Source organism: Schistocerca piceifrons, chromosome 8, assembly GCF_021461385.2.
Source record: "Schistocerca piceifrons isolate TAMUIC-IGC-003096 chromosome 8, iqSchPice1.1, whole genome shotgun sequence".
Taxonomy (NCBI): domain Eukaryota; kingdom Metazoa; phylum Arthropoda; class Insecta; order Orthoptera; family Acrididae; genus Schistocerca; species Schistocerca piceifrons.
Genome location: NC_060145.1, coordinates 341,543,701 through 341,562,438, shown reverse-complemented (window position 1 = coordinate 341,562,438; position 18,738 = coordinate 341,543,701). Strand labels below are relative to the sequence as shown.

General features: G+C 41.3%; 1 protein-coding gene across 1 annotated transcript in view; it reads left to right on the top strand.

The window, feature by feature from the left end:
* The window catches only part of LOC124712209 (high affinity copper uptake protein 1-like), a 321,189-nt gene that overhangs the window by 296,802 nt on the left and 5,649 nt on the right, over nt 1-18,738 (top strand). Inside the window, exon 3 of the mRNA XM_047242505.1 lies at nt 18,387-18,439. The gene's annotated coding sequence lies outside the window, so the exon portion shown is untranslated. The remainder of the gene's footprint in view (nt 1-18,386; nt 18,440-18,738) is intronic.

Genomic DNA, 18,738 nt, shown 5'->3' with positions numbered 1-18,738 from the left:
CTTTTCCACAAAGAATAACTTACAACAAAAAGTGATACATGATGTAAACACCTCCAAAAGTCCCTACCGTAAATCAGGAATATACAAACTCAAGTGTGATACATGCCCAAAATTCTACATTGGACAGACAGGCAGAAGTTTTGAAATTAGATATAAAGAACATATTGACGCCCTAAGACTTGGTAACTTGAACAAATCAGCATTTGCAGCCCATATTGCTGAAGAAAACCATTCAGTGGGTAACATTGAGGACAACTTAAAGATTTTACATCTAACAGAAAAAGGGGCCACTATGAATACATTAGAAGAATTAGAAATACACACACACAAAAACAGCACCCCAGACTATATCCTTAACGAACAAACAGAGTTGGCTAACGCCCCTTTCCTGAAAAATTTCCAAAAATTACTATCCAGCCTCCAAAGCAAATAATATTAATACACCTATCTGCAAATCAAGTAGAAAATTTATATGTTACTATAATTCTCATGCTGCCAAATGTAATAAAATAATGTACTATTTTACCTATACAGCTCTAAATATATATAAAAAACTTTGTAATTAAATTAGCAATAACAGATGTATATATATATTTAAAAAAAATATTCAATCTCTCTACACTAATGTAAAAGACATTACAGTTTTGTAAAAGAATATATGATCCCTTCCAAACATAGGACATCATCGTCAAATGTTACGATATATCATAGCATCTGTGACACCCATATGTTTGTAAGCTCTTTGTACGTACCAAAACATGTGGTGCGTGGTTAGAATGAACTCAGTGACAAATCTAAAGTGTACAGTGAGAACTATTACGTGTGCAACAACGAGGATGCAGTGGGAATGCATTTACATCGATTGGATGAACGTTATAGAAACAATCACTCGAAACCGACGTTTCACGTAAGTCACATGCAACGAAAATCTGCAACGCAACCATCTGTGTGTGGCGTGTTTGTAATTGTGTTTTATTTATATTTTAGGACAATTAATCTGTAAAAAACACACCAAATGTAGAAAGAAAGCGTGTAAACCGTCTGATGATGAATCGTAACGATTCGAAACCGGTAACGGTTTCCTTTGAATAAAGGAACTCAAAGTAAATTTGTGGCTGGTTGCTGTCCTAACACGATCAACATTTGCCTTCTGAATCTGCTTGGTGTACTCATCTCTTGGTCTCCCTCTACGATTTTTGCCCTCCACGCTGCCCTCCAATACTAAATTGGTGATCCCTTGATGCCTCGAAACATGTCCTACCAACCGACCCCTTCTTCTAGTCAAGTTGTGCCACAAACTTCTCTTCTCCCCAATCCTATTCAACACCTCCTCATTAGTTATGTGATCTACCCATCTAATCTTCAACATTCTTCTGTAGCACCACATTTCGAAAGCTTCTATTCTCTTCTTGTCTACCCTCAACATCACCCGACTTAATTGGACTACATTCCATTATCCTAGTTCTGCTTCTGTTGATGTTCATCTTATATCCTCCCTTCAAGATGCTATCCATTCCATTCAACTGCTTTTCCAAGTCCTTGCTGTCTCTGACAGAATTACAATGTCATCGGCGAACCTCAAAGTTTTTATTTCTTCTCCATGGATTTTAATACCTACTCTGAATTTTTCTTTTTTGTTTCCTTCACTGCTTGCTCAATATACAGATTGAATAACATCGGGGAGAGGCTACAACCCTGTCTCACTCCCATCCCAACCACTGCTTCCCTTTCATGCCCCTCAACTCCTATAACTGCCATTTGGTTTCTATACAAATTGTAAATAGCCTTTCGCTCCCTGTATTTTACCCCTGCCACCTTCAGAATTTGAAAGAGAGTATTCCAGTCAACATTGTCAAAAGCTTTCTCTAAGTCTACAAATGCTAGAAACGTAGGTTTGCCTTTCCTTAATCTAGCTTCTAAGATAAGTCGTAGGGTCAGTATTGCCTCACGTGTTCCAGTATTTCTACGGAATCCAAACTGATCTTCCCCTAGGTCGGCTTCTAATACTTCTTCCATTCGTCTGTAAATAATTCGCGTTAGTATTTTGCAGCTGTGACTTATTAAACTGATGGCTCGGTAATTTTCACATCTGTCAACACCTGCTTTCTTTGGGATTGGAAATATTATATTCTTCTTGAAGTCTGAGGGTATTTCGCCTGTCTCATACATCTTGCTCACCAGATGGTAGAGTTTTGTCAGGACTGGCTCTGCCAAGGCCGTCAGTAGTTCTAATGGAATGTTGTCTATTCCCTGGGCCTTGTTTCGACTCAGGTCTCTCAGTGCTCTGTCAAATTCTTCACTCATTATCATATCTCCCATTTCATCTTCATCTACATCCTCTTCCAGTTCCATAATATTGTCCTCAAGTACATCGCCCTTGTATAGACCCTCTATATACTCCTTCCACCTTTCTGCTTTCCCTTCTTTGCTTAGAACTGGGTTTCCATCTGAGCTCTTGATATTCATACAAGTGGTTCTCTTTTCTCCAAAGGTCTCTTTAATTTTCCTGTAGGCGGTATCTATCTTACCCCTAGTGAGATAAGCCTCCACATTCTTACATTTATCCTCTAGCCATCCCTGCTTAGCCATTTTGCACGTCCTGTCGATCTCATTTTTGAGACGTTTGTATTCCTTTTTGCCTGCTTCATTTACTGCATTTTTATATTTTCTCCTTTCATCAATTAAATTCAATATTTCTTCTGTTACCCAAGGATTGCTACTAGCCCTCGTCTTTTTACCTACTTGATCCTCTGCTGCCTTCACTACTTCATCTCTCAAAGCTACCCATTCTTCTTCTACTGTATTTCTTTCCCCCCATTCCTGCCATTTGTTCCCTTACGCTCTCCCTGAAACTCTCTACAACCTCTGGTTTAGTCAGTTTATCCACGTCCCATCTCCTTAAATTCCCACCTTTTTGCAGTTTCTTCAGTTTTAATCTACAGTTCATAACCAGTAGATTGTGGTTAGAGTCCACATCTGCCCCTGGAAATGTCTTACAATTTTAAACCTGGTTCCTAAATCTCTGTCTTACCATTATATAATCTATCTGAAACCTGTCAGTATCTCCAGGGTTTTTCCATGTATACAACCTTCTTTCATGATTCTTGAACCAAGTGTTAGCTATGATTAAGTTATGCTCTGTGCAAAATTCTACCAGGCGGCTTCCTCTTTCATTTCTTAGCCCCAATCCATATTCACCTGCTACGTTTCCTTCTCTCCCTTTTCCTACTACCGAATTCCAGTCACCCATGACTATTAAATTTTCGTCTCCCTTCACAATCTGAGTAATTTCTTTTATTTCATCATACATTTCTTCAATTTCTTCATCATCTGCAGAGGTAGTTGGCATATAAACTTGTACTACTGTAGTAGGCGTGGGCTTCGTGTCTATCTTGGCCACAATAATGCGTTCACTATGCTCATTGTAGTAGCTTACCCGCATTCCTATTTTTTATTCATTATTAAACCTACTCCTGCATTACCCCTATTTGACTTTGTATTTATAACCCTGTATTCGCCTGACCAAAAGTCTTGTTCCTCCTGCCACCGAACTTCACTAATTCCCACTATATCTAACTTTAACCTATCCATTTCCCTTTTTAAATTTTCTAACCTACCTGCGCGATTACGGGATCTGACATTGCACGCTCCGATCCGTAGAACGCCAGTTTTCTTTCTCCTGATAACGACGTCCTCCTGAGTAGTCCCCGCCCGGAGATCCGAATGGGGGACTATTTTACCTCCGGAATATTTTACCCTAGAGGACGCCATCATCATTAACCATACAGTAAAGCTGCATGTCCTCGGGAAAAATTACGGCTGTAGTTTCCCCTTGCTTTCAACCGCTCGCAGTACCAGCACAGCAAGGCCGTTTTGGTTATTGTTACAAGGCCAGATCAGTCAATCATCCAGACTGTTGCCCCTGCAACTACTGAAAAGGCTGCTGCCCCTCTTCAGGAACCACGCGTTTGTCTGGCCTCTCAACAGATACCCCTCCGTTGTGGTTGCACCTACGGTACGGCTATCTGTATCGCTGAGGCACGCAAGCCTCCCCACCAACGGCAAGGTCCATGGTTCATTGGGGGGGGGGGGGAGGGTCGTTCAATCTAGGACCCATCAATATTTTTACCTACTGTCGTCAGATGCGTATTCTTGAGCTCTTCAAGATGAGGAAAATAATTATCAGATAAATTTATTCTTTAACGAAACATTGCGTGAAAGTATTGTATTTGAGTTTAGTGTAAGTAAAAGTTGATTATTTGCTACAATCCTTTTCTTATCTTGCATCTACACGATAAACATGTTTGGTTAAAGTTACAATATTGTTGTCGTTGTGGTCTTCAGTCCTGAGACTGGTTTGATGCAGCTCTCCATGCTACTCTATCCTGTGCAAGCTTTTTCATCTCCCAGTACCTACTGCAACCTACATCCTTCTGAATCTGCTTAGTGTATTCATCTCTTGGTCTCCCTCTACGATTTTTACCCTCCACGCTGCCCTCCAATACTAAATTGGTGATCCCTTGATGCCTCAGAACATGTCCTATCAACCGATCCCTTCTTCTGGTCAAGTTGTGCCACAAACTTCTCTTCTCCCCAATCCTATTCAATACTTCCTCATTAGTTATGTGATCTACCCATCTAATCTTCTGCATTCTTCTGTAGCACCACATTTCGAAAGCTTCTATTCTCTTCTTGTCCAAACTATTTATCGTCCATGTTTCACTTCCATACATGGCTACACTCCATACGAATACTTTCAGAAATGACTTCCTGACACTTAAATCAATACTGGATGTTAACAAATTTCTCTTCTTTAGAAACGCTTTCCTTGCCATTGCCAGCCTACATTTTATATCGTCTCTACTTCGACCATCATCAGTTATTTTGCTCCCCAAATAGCAAAACTCCTTTACTACTTTAAGTGCCTCATTTCCTAATCTAATTCCCTCAGCATCACCCGACTTAATTGGACTACATTCCATTATCCTTGTTTTGCTTTTGTTGATGTTCATCTTATATCCTCCTTTCAAGACACTGTCCATTCCATTCAACTGCTCTTCCAAGTCCTTTGCTGTCTCTGACAGAATTACAATGTCATCGGCGAACCTCAAAGTTTTTATTTCTTCTCCATGAATTTTAATACCTACTCCGAATTTTTCTTTTGTTTCCTTTACTGCTTGCTCAATATACAGATTGAACAACATCGGGGAGAGGCTACAACCCTGTCTTACTCCCTTCCCAACCACTGCTTCCCTTCCATGTCCCTCGACTCTTATAACTGCCATCTGGTTTCTGTACAAATTGTAAATAGCCTTTCGCTCCCTGTATTTTACCCCTGCCACCTTTAGAATTTGAAAGAGAGTATTCCAGTCAACATTGTCAAAAGCTTTCTCTAAGTCTACAAATGCTAGAAACGTAGGTTTGCCTTTCCTTAATCTTTCTTCTAAGATAAGTCGTAAGGTCAGTATTGCCTCACGTGTTCCAGTGTTTCTACGGAATCCAAACTGATCTTCTCCGAGGTTGGCTTCTACTAGTTTTTCCATTCGTCTGTAAAGAATTCGTGTTAGTATTTTGCAGCTGTGACTTATTAAGCTGATAGTTCGGTAATTTTCACATCTGTCAACACCTGCTTTCTTTGGGATTGGAATTATTATATTCTTCTTGAAGTCTGAGGGTATTTCGCCTGTTTCATACATCTTGCTCACCAGATGGTAGAGTTTTGTCAGGACTGGCTCTCCCACGGCCGTCAGTAGTTCCAATGGAATATTGTCTACTCCGGGGGCCTTGTTTCGACTCAGGTCTTTCAGTGCTCTGTCAAACTCTTCACGCAGTATCATATCTCCCATTTCATCTTCATCTACATCCTCTTCCAGTTCCATAATATTGTCCTCAAGTACATCGCCCTTGTATAGACCCTCTATATACTCCTTCCACCTTTCTGCTTTCCCTTCTTTGCTTAGAACTGGGTTTCCATCTGAGCTCTTGATATTCATACAAGTCGTTCTCTTATCTCCAAAGGTCTCTTTAATTTTCCTGTAGGCGGTATCTAATATGTGATTCGTAAAATTGAAATTCCGATTTTTGCGTGGACAAGGATTTCAACCTTTCGTCTTGTTACTGTAGCCGGCCGGGGTGGACGAGCGGTTCTTGGCGCTACAATCTGGAACCGCGCGACCGCTACGGTCGCAGGTTCGAATCCTGCCTCGGGCATGGATGTGTGTGATGTGCTTAGGTTAGTTAGGTTTAAGTAGTTCTAAGTTCTAGGGGACTGATGACCTTAGAAGTTAAGTCCCATTGTGCTCAGAGCCATTTGAACCATTTTTTTTTGTTAATGTAGTTCTGTTAGTTCTTAATACTGCTGTGTTAATAACCGCATCGACTACGTTATTGATTTCAGTTATTTTCATTTTTAATATCGGTTTAGTAAATCTTAAATTGTATTTCTAAAACTTGTAATTTTTTTGTAAAACAGGTTTGATTGTCTTAATAGGAATAATCTATTGGTTTACGACTGATAATTAGTTTCAGAATCTAGTCGGCCATCTTCAGATCTGTAAAAATAACAACATGTATTATTTCAAAGTAATAAGCATTAAGTGGTGAAAAACATACCTCCCATGCTCCGTGTTTACGTACAATGTAGGCTACAACACCATCAGCTGAAAGTATTTCTCGGAACTGTGAAATAAATGAAAAATACCAACCGCGCGGGATTAGCCGAGCGGTCCAAGGCGCTGCAGTCATGGACTGTGCGGCTGGTCCCGGCGGAGGTTCGAGTCCTCCCTCGGGCATGGTTGTGTGTATTTGTCCTTGGGATAATTTAGGTTAAGTAGTGTGTAAGCTTTGAGACTGATGACCTTAGCAGTTAAGGGGAGCCGGAGGTGGTCAAATCCAAAAAATTACGATATTTTTTTTTTTTGCTACCGAAAAGTAATTGGAACATTCCTCTTTAATGTAAACTTTGAATTATTGTTCTACTCGCCCTAGAAGTGGAGTTATTACCATTTTCCCCCACGCCTGCAGAGGAAATGGACGGCCGCTGAATGCATCTAACACCCTCTCGTGACTTCCTGGCGATCTGCTTGGGATTTTCTCGGCCTGTTACGCATACAGCGCCTTATGTTACCCATACTGCGAGTGTGCAAGGGTTGGCTACATTGTTTTCTGTGACAAATATTACCCGTATTTCCTTACAGCTTACTCCTATTTTCCTCAGAATTTCGAACATCTTGCTCCATTTAATATTGTCGTACACTTTTGTTCTGGTTACGATGCCACGTTTTAGTAACCGTGTATATAAGAAGAGGAAGAACGTAGGGAATAGAAAATTAACACTAATACCAAGTTGCGATACTACAATGAATAAGAGCGCGTAACATCGTCTCTTTGCTGTTTACCGTTTCGAATTTGTTCAGTGTTGCGCCTGTTGTTCGTCGTATTATACTTCTTGTGTAAAGCGGGTAATATGCAGTATGTGCAACAATCAGGAGGGAACAATAAAACCAATTTTTCATGACTTAGCACAGCCAGAATTGTTACACAAATGTCTACACGGAAAGACGCAGAATCCTAATGAGAGCGTAAACAATTTGATTTGGAAAGTGATTCCTAAAAGGGTGTTTGTAAGCATAAAAACACTGCACTTTGGCATTTATGATGCAATAGCAACCTTCAACCAAGGGAACAGTGTGAAGTGTGAAGTTCTGAAGGCATTAGGATTTACAGCTGTGGTGAACACTGTACGAGCACTAAGAAATATTGACAGAGAAAGGATAAGAGGAGCAGAAAGAAGAGAAAGGCGTATGAAGTATGATGGAACAACAGGCCAGAAAAGAAAACAGAAGAGGAAGCTTTTGGAGGATGAAGAAGAAGACATTGATAATGCATCCTATAATGCAGGAATGTATTGAGAAACTTTGCTAGCCATTTCCCGTAAATTAGAATTTTTCGAATATAAGGAACATTTTCTCAAAATCCACTCAAGCTAGAGAGATGAAATTTTTATACAGCACTCCTAGTGGTCAAACGTACATTGTAACACAGCCATTTGGCAATATGTTCAGTAGTTTCATTTCAGTTTAATTATAAAGCAATTATTTGTAAAAAAAATTGGGTCATTAATAAAAAAGATAATTGGAAGGAAACTAGAAAAGATACTCCAAAATCCCTCTGTCATAACTGTAATACTGAACCACTCTATATGTAAAAAAAATTCAAACTTTTCTATTTGGTAATTTATTCATAAATGTTCCTCAAACTTAGTGATTTTGACATGGGCAGCATAGGCGCCTCCGGCTCCCCTTAAGTCCCATAAGATTTCAGACACTTTTTTTTTTTAAATACCTCGCAAGTCATACGATCAGTTGACAGTTTGTAAGATATACATTATTGAAATAGGTGTTGGAGCGCAATAATAATAAAGTAGTAGTACTATGCTCGTCAATGAGCCAAGCTTCCAGCAACGAGGTTACAAAGTGCAATCCTGAACCTACGGAAGCAAAGTTGGTATAGGGTTCTACTTTTACTGAAAGGTAATTTTTCGTTTGTCTGGGGGCGCCTCAGACAGCGGTGGGACACCATCCTTATTGTCGTCCGCCATATGGCCCGAGAGTCAGAAATGATGGTCTGGGTTGCCTTTTCTTTTCGTAACAGGACCCCTTTGATTCACATTCGCGGCAGCCTACAGCACAGCTGTACATCGACGATATTCTATGCCCCATTTTGTTGCCCGTGATGGCGACAAGCCGTCCTGGGCTTACATTTCTGCAATATGGCTGTACGCAGATTGCGAGAATTTCTACTGCTTGTCTTTGTGCTTGCCAAACGGTACCTTGACTAGCAAAATCGCCGAATCTCTCTCTAGTTGAGAATGTCTGGAACATTATGGGCAGAGTCCTTCAACCAGTTGGCATTTTAACGATCGAACGCACCAGTTGGACAGAGTTTGGCACGATATTCCTCAGGAGGACCTCCAATAACTCTCAGTCAGTGCCAAGATCAACAACTGCTTGCGTAAGGACCAGAGGTGGACCAACGCGTTATTGACTTGCTCAATTGGTGAAGCTCTTTATCATTTATCATTCAGTTATTCTGTGAAATTGTAATCATTTGTTCTTCTGTACTTCTACATCACATCTTCCAATTTCCGTTCTTTTCGGATAATTTCTTTCTGGTGTCTAGCTTTTGTATGTCTTAATATGTATTTTTGCTCTCTAACATCTATTTAAATAATGTATGTCTTACTAATTGGTAATGAATCATATCGCCTGGTAGATATTCTAGACTTATTTCCGTTGTCCCGAGAAACACTTTCGGCTATGAAGTTTTAACCAACGGTATAGGCCGTACGTATGAGGGTGAGTCAAATGAAAACCTTAAATATTTTTTAAAATATTATTTACTTTCCAGAAATGGTACAAAGCTATATCACTTTTCAACATAATCTCCACCACGCTCAATGTAAGTCCTCCAGCGCTTACAAAGTGCATAAATTCCTTTAGAAAAATATTCGTTTGTAGTCCGCGCAACCACTCATTCAGTGCGTGGCGTACCTCTTCATCAGAACGAACTTCTTTCCTCCCATTGCGTCTTTGAGTGGTCCAAACATATGGAAATCACTTGGGGCAAGGTCTGGTGAGTATGGTGGATGAGTAATACACTCAAAATGCTGGTCTGTGATTGTTGCAGCTGTTGTACGGACAGTGTGGAGCCTTGCATTGTCATGTTACAAAAGGACACCTGCTGACAGCAATCCCCGTCGCTTTGATTCGATTGCAGGCCGCAGACGATTTTTTAGGAGATCTGTGTGTGATGCACTGGTGACAGTGGTCCCTCTAGGCATATAATGCTCCAAAATGACGCCTTTTTCGTCCCAAAAGAGAGTCAGCATAACCTTCGCTGCTGATGGTTCGGTTCGAAACTTATTTGGTTTTGGTGATGAGGAATGACGCCATTCCTTGCTCGCTCTCTTCATTTCCGGTTGGTGGAAGTGAACCCAGGTTACGTCCCCAGTAACGTTTCTTGCAAGGAAGCCATCACCTTCTCGTTCAAAGCGCCGAAGAAGTTCTTCACGAGCATCAGCACATGGTTCTCTCATTTCAGGAGTCAGCTGCCGTGGCACCTATCTTGCAGACTCTTTGTGAAACTGGACCACATCATGCACAATGTGGTGTGCTGACCCATGACTAATCTGTAAACGTGCTGCAATGTCATTCAGTGTCACTCGGCGGTGTTCCTTCACTATGGCTTCAACTGCTGCAATGTTCTGTGGAGTCACAACTCGTTGTGCCTGACCTGGACCAGGAGCATCTTCCACCGACGTCACACCATTTGCGAACTTCCTACTCCAATCGTAGACTTGCTGCTGTGACAAACATGCATCACCGTACTGAACCTTCATTCGTCGATGAATTTCAATAGGTTTCACACCTTCGCTACGCAAAAACCGAATAACAATACGCTGTTCTTCCCTGGTGCAAGTCGCAAGTGGGGCGGCCATCTTTATACTGATACTGCGACGGTACGTGTGCATCTGCATTATGCTGCCACCTACAGTCCATCCGCACGCTGTTTATAGCATGCTTTCCAACATACAGGATAACGGCACGAAATTTCGATTTGTTATTACGAATTTAAGGTTTTCATTTGACTCACCTTCGTAAATGCAGAATCTCTTAACATGAACGGTATGCTTTCACTATTTAACGTTTATTACTTTGAAATAATGTTCATCCTTAAAGAATGTGAAATTAATTTGAACCTAAAGGCAATGTTCTATTTATTTTCTTATATATCTGAAGACGGATTTCTAGCAGTCGCAACTAGCAATCAATTTAGAAGAATGTATTATTGCGATTTAGACAATAAAATGTTTTATAACGCCTTTACAAGTTTTGTAAATATGTCAAACCTCGTATCTCCGCCACCACATCCCTTCTGCCACCCACTTACCAGTTCCAGTCTAATACCTTTCTCTCTCTCTCTCTCTCTCTCTCTCTATGTGTGTATGTGTCTGTCTCAAATAAAAGTAGCACTCTTAAGTTGGCACAAACGCTCACAATCTTCACACGAACAAATGAGCAAACATAAACATTGTGCTGAATGCGGCACACTTGAAGCTACAGTTCAGTTCTCTTGCCAAGTTTCACGTTTGAGGTAAAGCGGCAAAAACACACATTCAGCGTAAGACACAGTGAACGCAAAAAAAAAAAAAAAAAAAAAAAAGCGAATGTGCAGCCAAGTTACTTTCGACCTGAATGTGTCCGCTAGCGACGAAGAAAAAAGCAGTGGTTTGCAGAATATGTAACCAAGAGGCAAAACTACGATGAATAAATTCTATGCTAATTTTGTAAGGAAATACTGTTCCTAATCTGTAAATACGACAATGTAGAGACTCATTATGTATCTTTATTTCCAGAATGAGCACAAAAGATGTTGTATATATAAAAAAATCGAAACGCTTTTTGTGAAAAATACTCTTTAATAGCTACAGGCTTCAGACGGAAAAACCAATAACAACCCGTTATAGCAATTGCTGTTGAAGATGACGTTGCAAACAAGCATATTATGTGTAGCAAAATCTTACAGAATTAAATAATAAGCCTTAAATGCTGTGGTATAGGCTTTTAATTCGAAAATTGCTGTATAATGTTATTTTAGCTTGTCAGTTATGACTAAATTTCCTCTTGTAGGGCCTGCACCACATGTTCAGGATCTACATCCGCGAACTGGAGGCCTTAAAACTAAGACGATGGTAGACAGTTGTAAGTAGCAGCAATTCGATTAGTAAAGATACCGCTAAAACAGCACCAAAAGCCATTAAGGTAACACATAGTACCTTAGAATAAAAAAAAAACTGTTTTCGGATTGGCACAAAGTGATCTGACCAATAATTCATGTTTGCACACCACACGTCTGTTCTTTCACATTATACAGATGCTGTTGCTGTAACTTATGAGGTTTTTTCTGAACTCCAGCGTCGATAGTTCTGCGAGTTTACATAGCCTGATAAATGCTGTCATCCTTCATCAGGAAAAGTCAATTCTGAATGAACTTCTCCGTCATTACCCAAACTGCAATAATTAGATGCAGTGCTGAAGTCATGATACAGTATCACAATAGATACCATTACTTTCTAAAGTTCCAAACTTTGTTCGAGCCTAGTTCTTTTAGCAAACTCTAGTCGTAAAAGCTAACTGGAGGAACAGTTGAATTTTTTTTATCAAAGTCCGCTTCTAAATCGCCTAGTTTAGATAAAACTGATATCCCACCTGCCAATGCCTGAGGAAAGGGCTGGAGTTCATGTGAAAATCGGAAACTGCTGCTAGCGCGTTGGTTCCCGCACAATATACAGGGTGATTCAGCCGCCCGTACCGATGGGTTTGATGCAACCTGCAGAACTTCCAAAAACGATACGCGAAATTTTCGTATTCTCTCTCTTGATGTGCACAGACTATTACTTCTACATAGCCCGCCCTGTTAGCCGTGCAGTAACTCACGGCTTTCCAGATTGGGATGGAGCGCCTGGTCCCCGGCATGAATCCGCCAGGCGGACTTGTGTCCAGGTCCGTGGAACCAGCCAGTCTGTGGATGGTTTTTAGACGGTTTTCCATCTGCCTCAGCGAATTCGGGCTGATTACCCTTATTCCGCCTTAGCCTTACTATGTCGGCGATTGCTGCGCAGACAAGATCTCCACGTACGCGTTCACCACCATTACTCTACCACGCAACGTAGGTGTTACACTCGTCTGGTGTTAGATATTCCCTGGGGGGAGGGGGTGGGGAGGTGTCCACCGAGGGCCAAACCGCACTACAAACCTGAAAGAGTGGTTCGGTGTGGGGCGGCGTAGGGATGAAGTGGACTGCGGTAGTCGTCGTGGGGTTGTGGACCACTGCGGCGGGGACGGAGCCTCTCCGTCGTTTGTAGGCTCCCGGTTAACATAGAATACGGTACAAATACAATACTTCTAAATAAAAGTGTACAGGGCCCTTTTGTAGGAAATTTAATGTAATTAAATTATGTACTGGGATAGGTTTTTGCTGGAGACTACAGTTTTCGAATTATTCAAGAAAAAACGAGTTTGCACGTTTCTTGAATAATTCGAAAACAGCGGCCTCTTGTAGAAACATATCTCAGTACAAAATTGCACTACATTACATTTCCTGCAAAAAAATGCCCTGTTCATTTTTTCTGTAGGAGTAACAGTTTGTGCATATCGAGCAACAGAACACGAAAATCATCTGCAAAATATCTGAAGGCAATGCAGGTTGCATAAAATCCATCAGTAGGGGCAGCTAATCAACCTGTCTACGGGGTGTTTCTACCAAGAGTCGTCATGGTATTTTGTCTGTTGTGAAGGCAGAAATCTGCAGTTTCATTTTTGCACTGTTTAGCTGATAGCCCTGTTATTACTGCTCATCATGTATTTCATGCAATGCCTACTGTCAGCAGAAAGTGGCGGTTTGTCTCCCATTACAAACAAATTTATTTTTAAATTGGAACTTTACATGCCCATTCGATAGAGCGCACCAAAAGTGCTCTAGTTCCATTATTTGTTTTATCGATATGTATTAACAGGGACAGTAAAGCGCGAAGAATAAACAGCAGCTCAGCAGTGACCCAGTAGCGTGGCATGCTTGGCAGTAGCGGTCAGTATCCTGCAGGGCATTGCTCTCTCTGCTGGTTATTTTTCGAGTTTTACTGTCCCTGTTAATACTTATCGGACTAGACTAATCTGGACTAATCTATCGAACAGGCACATAAAATTCTTCTTTAAAAACCCTTCTGTTTGTAACGAGAAGGAAACCGACACTTTCTCTCGACAGTGGGCGTCGCATGAAAGACGCGATGAGCACTATTTATTGGAATGACTCCAGCTACACAACGCAGAAACGAAACTGCAAGTATCTGCTAAAACACCAGAGAAAATGCACCTGACGACTGACATAGACATCCTACATAAATATACAGAGGGGTCCAGAAAAATGTAGACGCTCTTTGATTGTTAAGATCTTTGGAACAAATTGACATCGTTGCAGTTTTGCGTGGTAGTGTATTCCACTGTTTTCTCAACAGATCTTGGCGCGCGATTTCCAGCAGATCACAGTGCAGCAATGAATGAAATAAGATTGTTGTATGAGCAGCATATGGCTGTATTGAAGTGGTACTGTAAGTATAAAAGCATGGTGGCGGAACAACGGCAATGGAGGAGTGTGTATGGAACTCAACCAACAACATGTACCACTATTTATCATATTCAGGATAAATATGAAGCCGACGGCCGTGTTCAGGATATGCATAAGGAAAGGTCTGGCCGACCAAAAACATCCAGATGTCCAGCTTAACAGCGCTGCTGTGTTGTAGCATTTTACCAGGTCACCTCAGAAATCTGTGCACGTGAAAGCGGCGTAAGGCAATCAAGCGTACGACGAATTCTGAAGGCTCCAAAGTGGAAAGAGTACATTCCAAGATCGCTACACGGTTTGAATTAGGACGGCCGGGATTAAAGGATGGAGTACTGCGAGTGGTTTGAAGGCATGCTTCGTGAGAATGAACGGTTTGCGGGGATGGTTATCTAGTTTGACAATACGCAACTCAGACTGAACGGTGCTGTAGACCGCCACAACTGCGTATACTGCGCTGGCTGCTGTGGCTGAGCGGTTCTAGGCGCTTCAGTCCGGAACCGCGCTGCTGTTACGGTCTCAGGTTCGAATCCTGCCTCGGGCATGGATGTGTGTGATGTCCTTAGGTTAGTTACGTTTAAGTAGTTCTAAGTCTAGGGGACTGACGACCTCAGATGTTAAGTCCCATAGTGCTTAGAGCCATTTGAACCATTTTTGCGCCGCGCGGGATTAGCCGAGCGGTCTGAGGCGCTGCAGTCGTGGACTGTGCGGCTGGTCCCGGGGGAGGTTCGAGTCCTTCGGGCATGGGTGTGTGTGTGTTTGTCCTTAGGATAATTTAGGTTAAGTAGTGTGTAAGCTTAGGGACTGATTACCTTAGTAGTTAAGTCCCATAAGATTTCACACACATAACCATTTTTGTGTATACTTCACTCCCGAAAATCCTCACATTTATGTGGACAAACATGTTAATTTGCTTGGTATTAATGTGTGCTATGGTCTGTTATCACGCAGTTTGATTGGCTCATTCTTCTATGAAGATACTGTAACTGTTGAGATGTATCTTTATACGTTGCAAACATCGATATTACCTGCCGTCCAGGTGTTTAGAAAGGCAAGATTTTATCTACAACAGGATGACGCTTCGCCTCACTACCATAGAGATGTATGAACCTATTTGGATGAAAATCTACCTGGACGATGGATAGGTCGAAGAGGAGCTGTTGAGTACCCACCACGGTCTGCAGATCTTACACCTCTTGACTTCTACCTTTAGGGGACATTGAAAAATGAAGTTTATGAACAGAAGCCAGCTACACTTAGCTTCGAGGCGTCCTTTGTGGCTATCTCACTGACAACACTGTCAGCCGTAGTCCGTTCACCAGTTCGGCGGCATCGACGTTGTTCCACTACTGACGGGGGTCACCCTGAACACACAAAATAACCTTCCCCCCGTGCAATAATTGTAACGTTACGCCATTTTGTTCCATTGATATTGGCTGTCAAAGAGTGTTTCTATATTTTTCTGGAGCCCTCACATTCAAGAGGGCTGTAATGTCATCCATGATGGCGGCGCGCTCAAACATTGGTTTTATGGGGCATCTGCTTCAGCCCCTTGTACAGATGTGAGAGCGTGCAGTCGTCAGTCACAACATCGCTAGCGTCTTGGATGTGGAACTAGAACAGATAGAACATTCCCTCTTGCCTTGTGTGTTCTCATGTGTACTTTCGATAGTTGAGACCTACTCTGTCAAAGATCTTGTATCTCCACCTTCAATGGGTGTACCACTCTTGGAACGCGTTTGTGGCCATATGTCCATAGAACCTTTTTTGCTCCTTTGTCGTCTCAGGGCCCATTTCCTTTAGTTTGCCCCCTTTAACAAAATTACCCTATGTAAACAGGGTGACCCAGAGCTCCACCGATAAACTTTCAGGGGTAGTAGTTTGGACTAAAACGAAGAAAAGAATTTAATAAACATTGGGTCTGAAATACATACTTTAAGAGCTATGTGGACTTGTTCATGTTCGATATTGTGAACGCGTCTCTTTTGCTGCAAGCACTTTGCTTTCCATATTTTGAGAGGAGTTGCAATGTCCAAAACAAAGAAAAAATGTTCGGTAAACATCGGTTCTAAAATGAATACCTCAAGAACTACGAGCACTTGTTCACTAGGCGACAACTGTTTTTTCAATATTGGAAAGGAACTAATGCTAATAGCTACTAAGGTATGCTTTTTGGAGCCCATGTTTAATGGACATTTCTTTCTCGTTTTGGTCATTGTACCACTTCTCAAAATTGGAAAGCAAAGAGCGTTCAGAACAAGAGATGTCTCTGACACTAGTAAAGATGAACTGTGCTCATAGTTCTTAAGTGCCGCTTTTTAGAGAGATTTTTACTAGACTTTTTTCTTACCTAGGAGTGGTAGATCATGTCATGGGGAAATGGCGAACAACTTTTGTTAGAGACAAAATGTTCGCTAACGTTCCCCGGCAACGTTAGGCGTATTTTATTATCAGTTATGCCCCCGAAAGGCAGCAGAGTGTAGGCACGTTGCAGCGTCCCTATGTAGTGTGTGTTGCCTATAGTCTGGTCATCGTCTTTGTGTCAATGGCCACATAAAGTTCCTGGTTTACTTCTGAAATATTTTTCTCCGCTTAGAGATTCGCATTTGAAAGGTTTTCTTTTCTCAATAAATTTACTGTGATAGATTGTATGCAGATGCAGTGTACATCTGGTTAGTAGACCCTTTCAGTTCGGTGGGAACCCTTCGTCACGAGACGAACAGTAATGACACATTTATTCAAGGACAGTAATTACACTGAAGTCACCGTGAATCATGATGGTCCCATGGACATTACAACGGCGGGAGACGGTTCATAATAGGGCGTGTGATCATCTTGGATCGCAGTGTGTGCTCTGCAACGTACTCCCAGGCTGCCCACAAGGTTGGTAAACAGTTCCTGTGCTACGGCGTTGTATTCCTCTACCAGGGCGGTTGACGGTTGCTGGATGGTCGGTGGTGCATGCGGACGTGTTGCCGGCCAGCACATCCGATATGTGCTCGTTGGGATTTTAGTCGGAGGAATGGGCAGGCCAGTTAATTTGCCAAATATCCTCTCGTTTCAAAAGCTCCTTCACCTGCTCAGTTCGAGGCGGTCGCGTATTGTCATCCATAAAAATGAACTCCGGGTCAAATACACCCCTGAAACGACGCCCCACAGGGGCAAATAGGAGAAGAAAATGTATCATCGTGAAAGCTTTTTTTAAGCTAAACATAAGAAAATTTGTATTTAGGTTTTCGGTAAGAAATGAAAAAAATACGTGTTTCAGTGTTTTTGGTACTTCACTCCCTAAGGGAATGAAACGAAGTTGAAACGCTGAATGAAATATGTCATTTTAATGCTAAATCTATAAAAAGTGGTATTTGGCTTCTCAGTTAGTAGTGAAATCGTACGCGTTTCATTGTTTTGGGAATTTCAACCCCTAAGTGGATGAAATACGGGCCTGATTGATTCACTGACTCACCGTCTCCCAGCCGAAACTGCTAACGATAGAAACTTGAAATTTGGAGTGGGTGATGATCTTGTACTGTAAGCATGGTTTACGAAGGGTTTGTCCGACATTCCAGTCCTAATGTAGTGAAATAGGGGACGAAAGGCTATTTGGAAATATGTTGTTATCAAGGCAATTTTGAAGGTAGAACTGCGCAAGTTCATATTTGGTTTCTCGGTCAGAAATTAAAAAAAATACATGTTTCGGTGTTTTTGGAAAGTAAATTATTAACGGGGTATCATAGTAGGTGAAAGTTTTTTTTGAAAATAAGTAATTATCAAACAGCTACTAAACCATTTAAGTTTTTTAAAGGAAGTCATTATCAAAGAACTACTAAAACATTTTTAAAGGTACATGTATGGAAACTGATATTTAACCGCTCGTTCAGAAATAAATAAAATACATGTCCAGAGATTTTGGAAATTCAACCCCTACGGAGAGAAGAAAATATTTCGTTATATTAAGTGTATTTTTAATGCTAGATGCATGAAAACTGGCGTTTCTTTCGTTGGTTATAAATAAAGAAATGTGTTGGGGAAACTCAAAAGGTAGGATTAACAAAAACCTCCAACTCCAGCTACCAGAATCGCTTTTCGCTCAGAAAAATAACTTGCTTCTATGGCCTTAATTAGCATGAACAACATGAAAATTCCATTAAAGAAAAACGAAAGATTCTGTGCAGACCGTACAGCCTGACTTTGTTTCTTTTTTTCAGGTGCCTGCTTCCAGTGTAGCGAGCGATGAGGTTGTAACAGCCTGGTGTTAAAAGTGAGTACGTTATTCTGACCACTGATGTATGCAGCCATTGTAACTTAAACCGTTAACGTTACCAAACATCAAACGGCCTGGGTTTACTCTTGTCTTTTCCCCGAAAGCTTCAATGTTGTCTGTGTAATATTTTGTGAGGAAGAGGAATGAGAGGGCCGCATTTGGATAGGCGACGGGAGAGAAATAACTAGTGCAGGACAAAGGAAGTGCAGCAACTGCAAGGGCAGAAATGCTTTATGATTGGTTTTTGTACAGAAAATTGGATAAGTCCAATAACTCTATATCCCTGATTTAGAAAA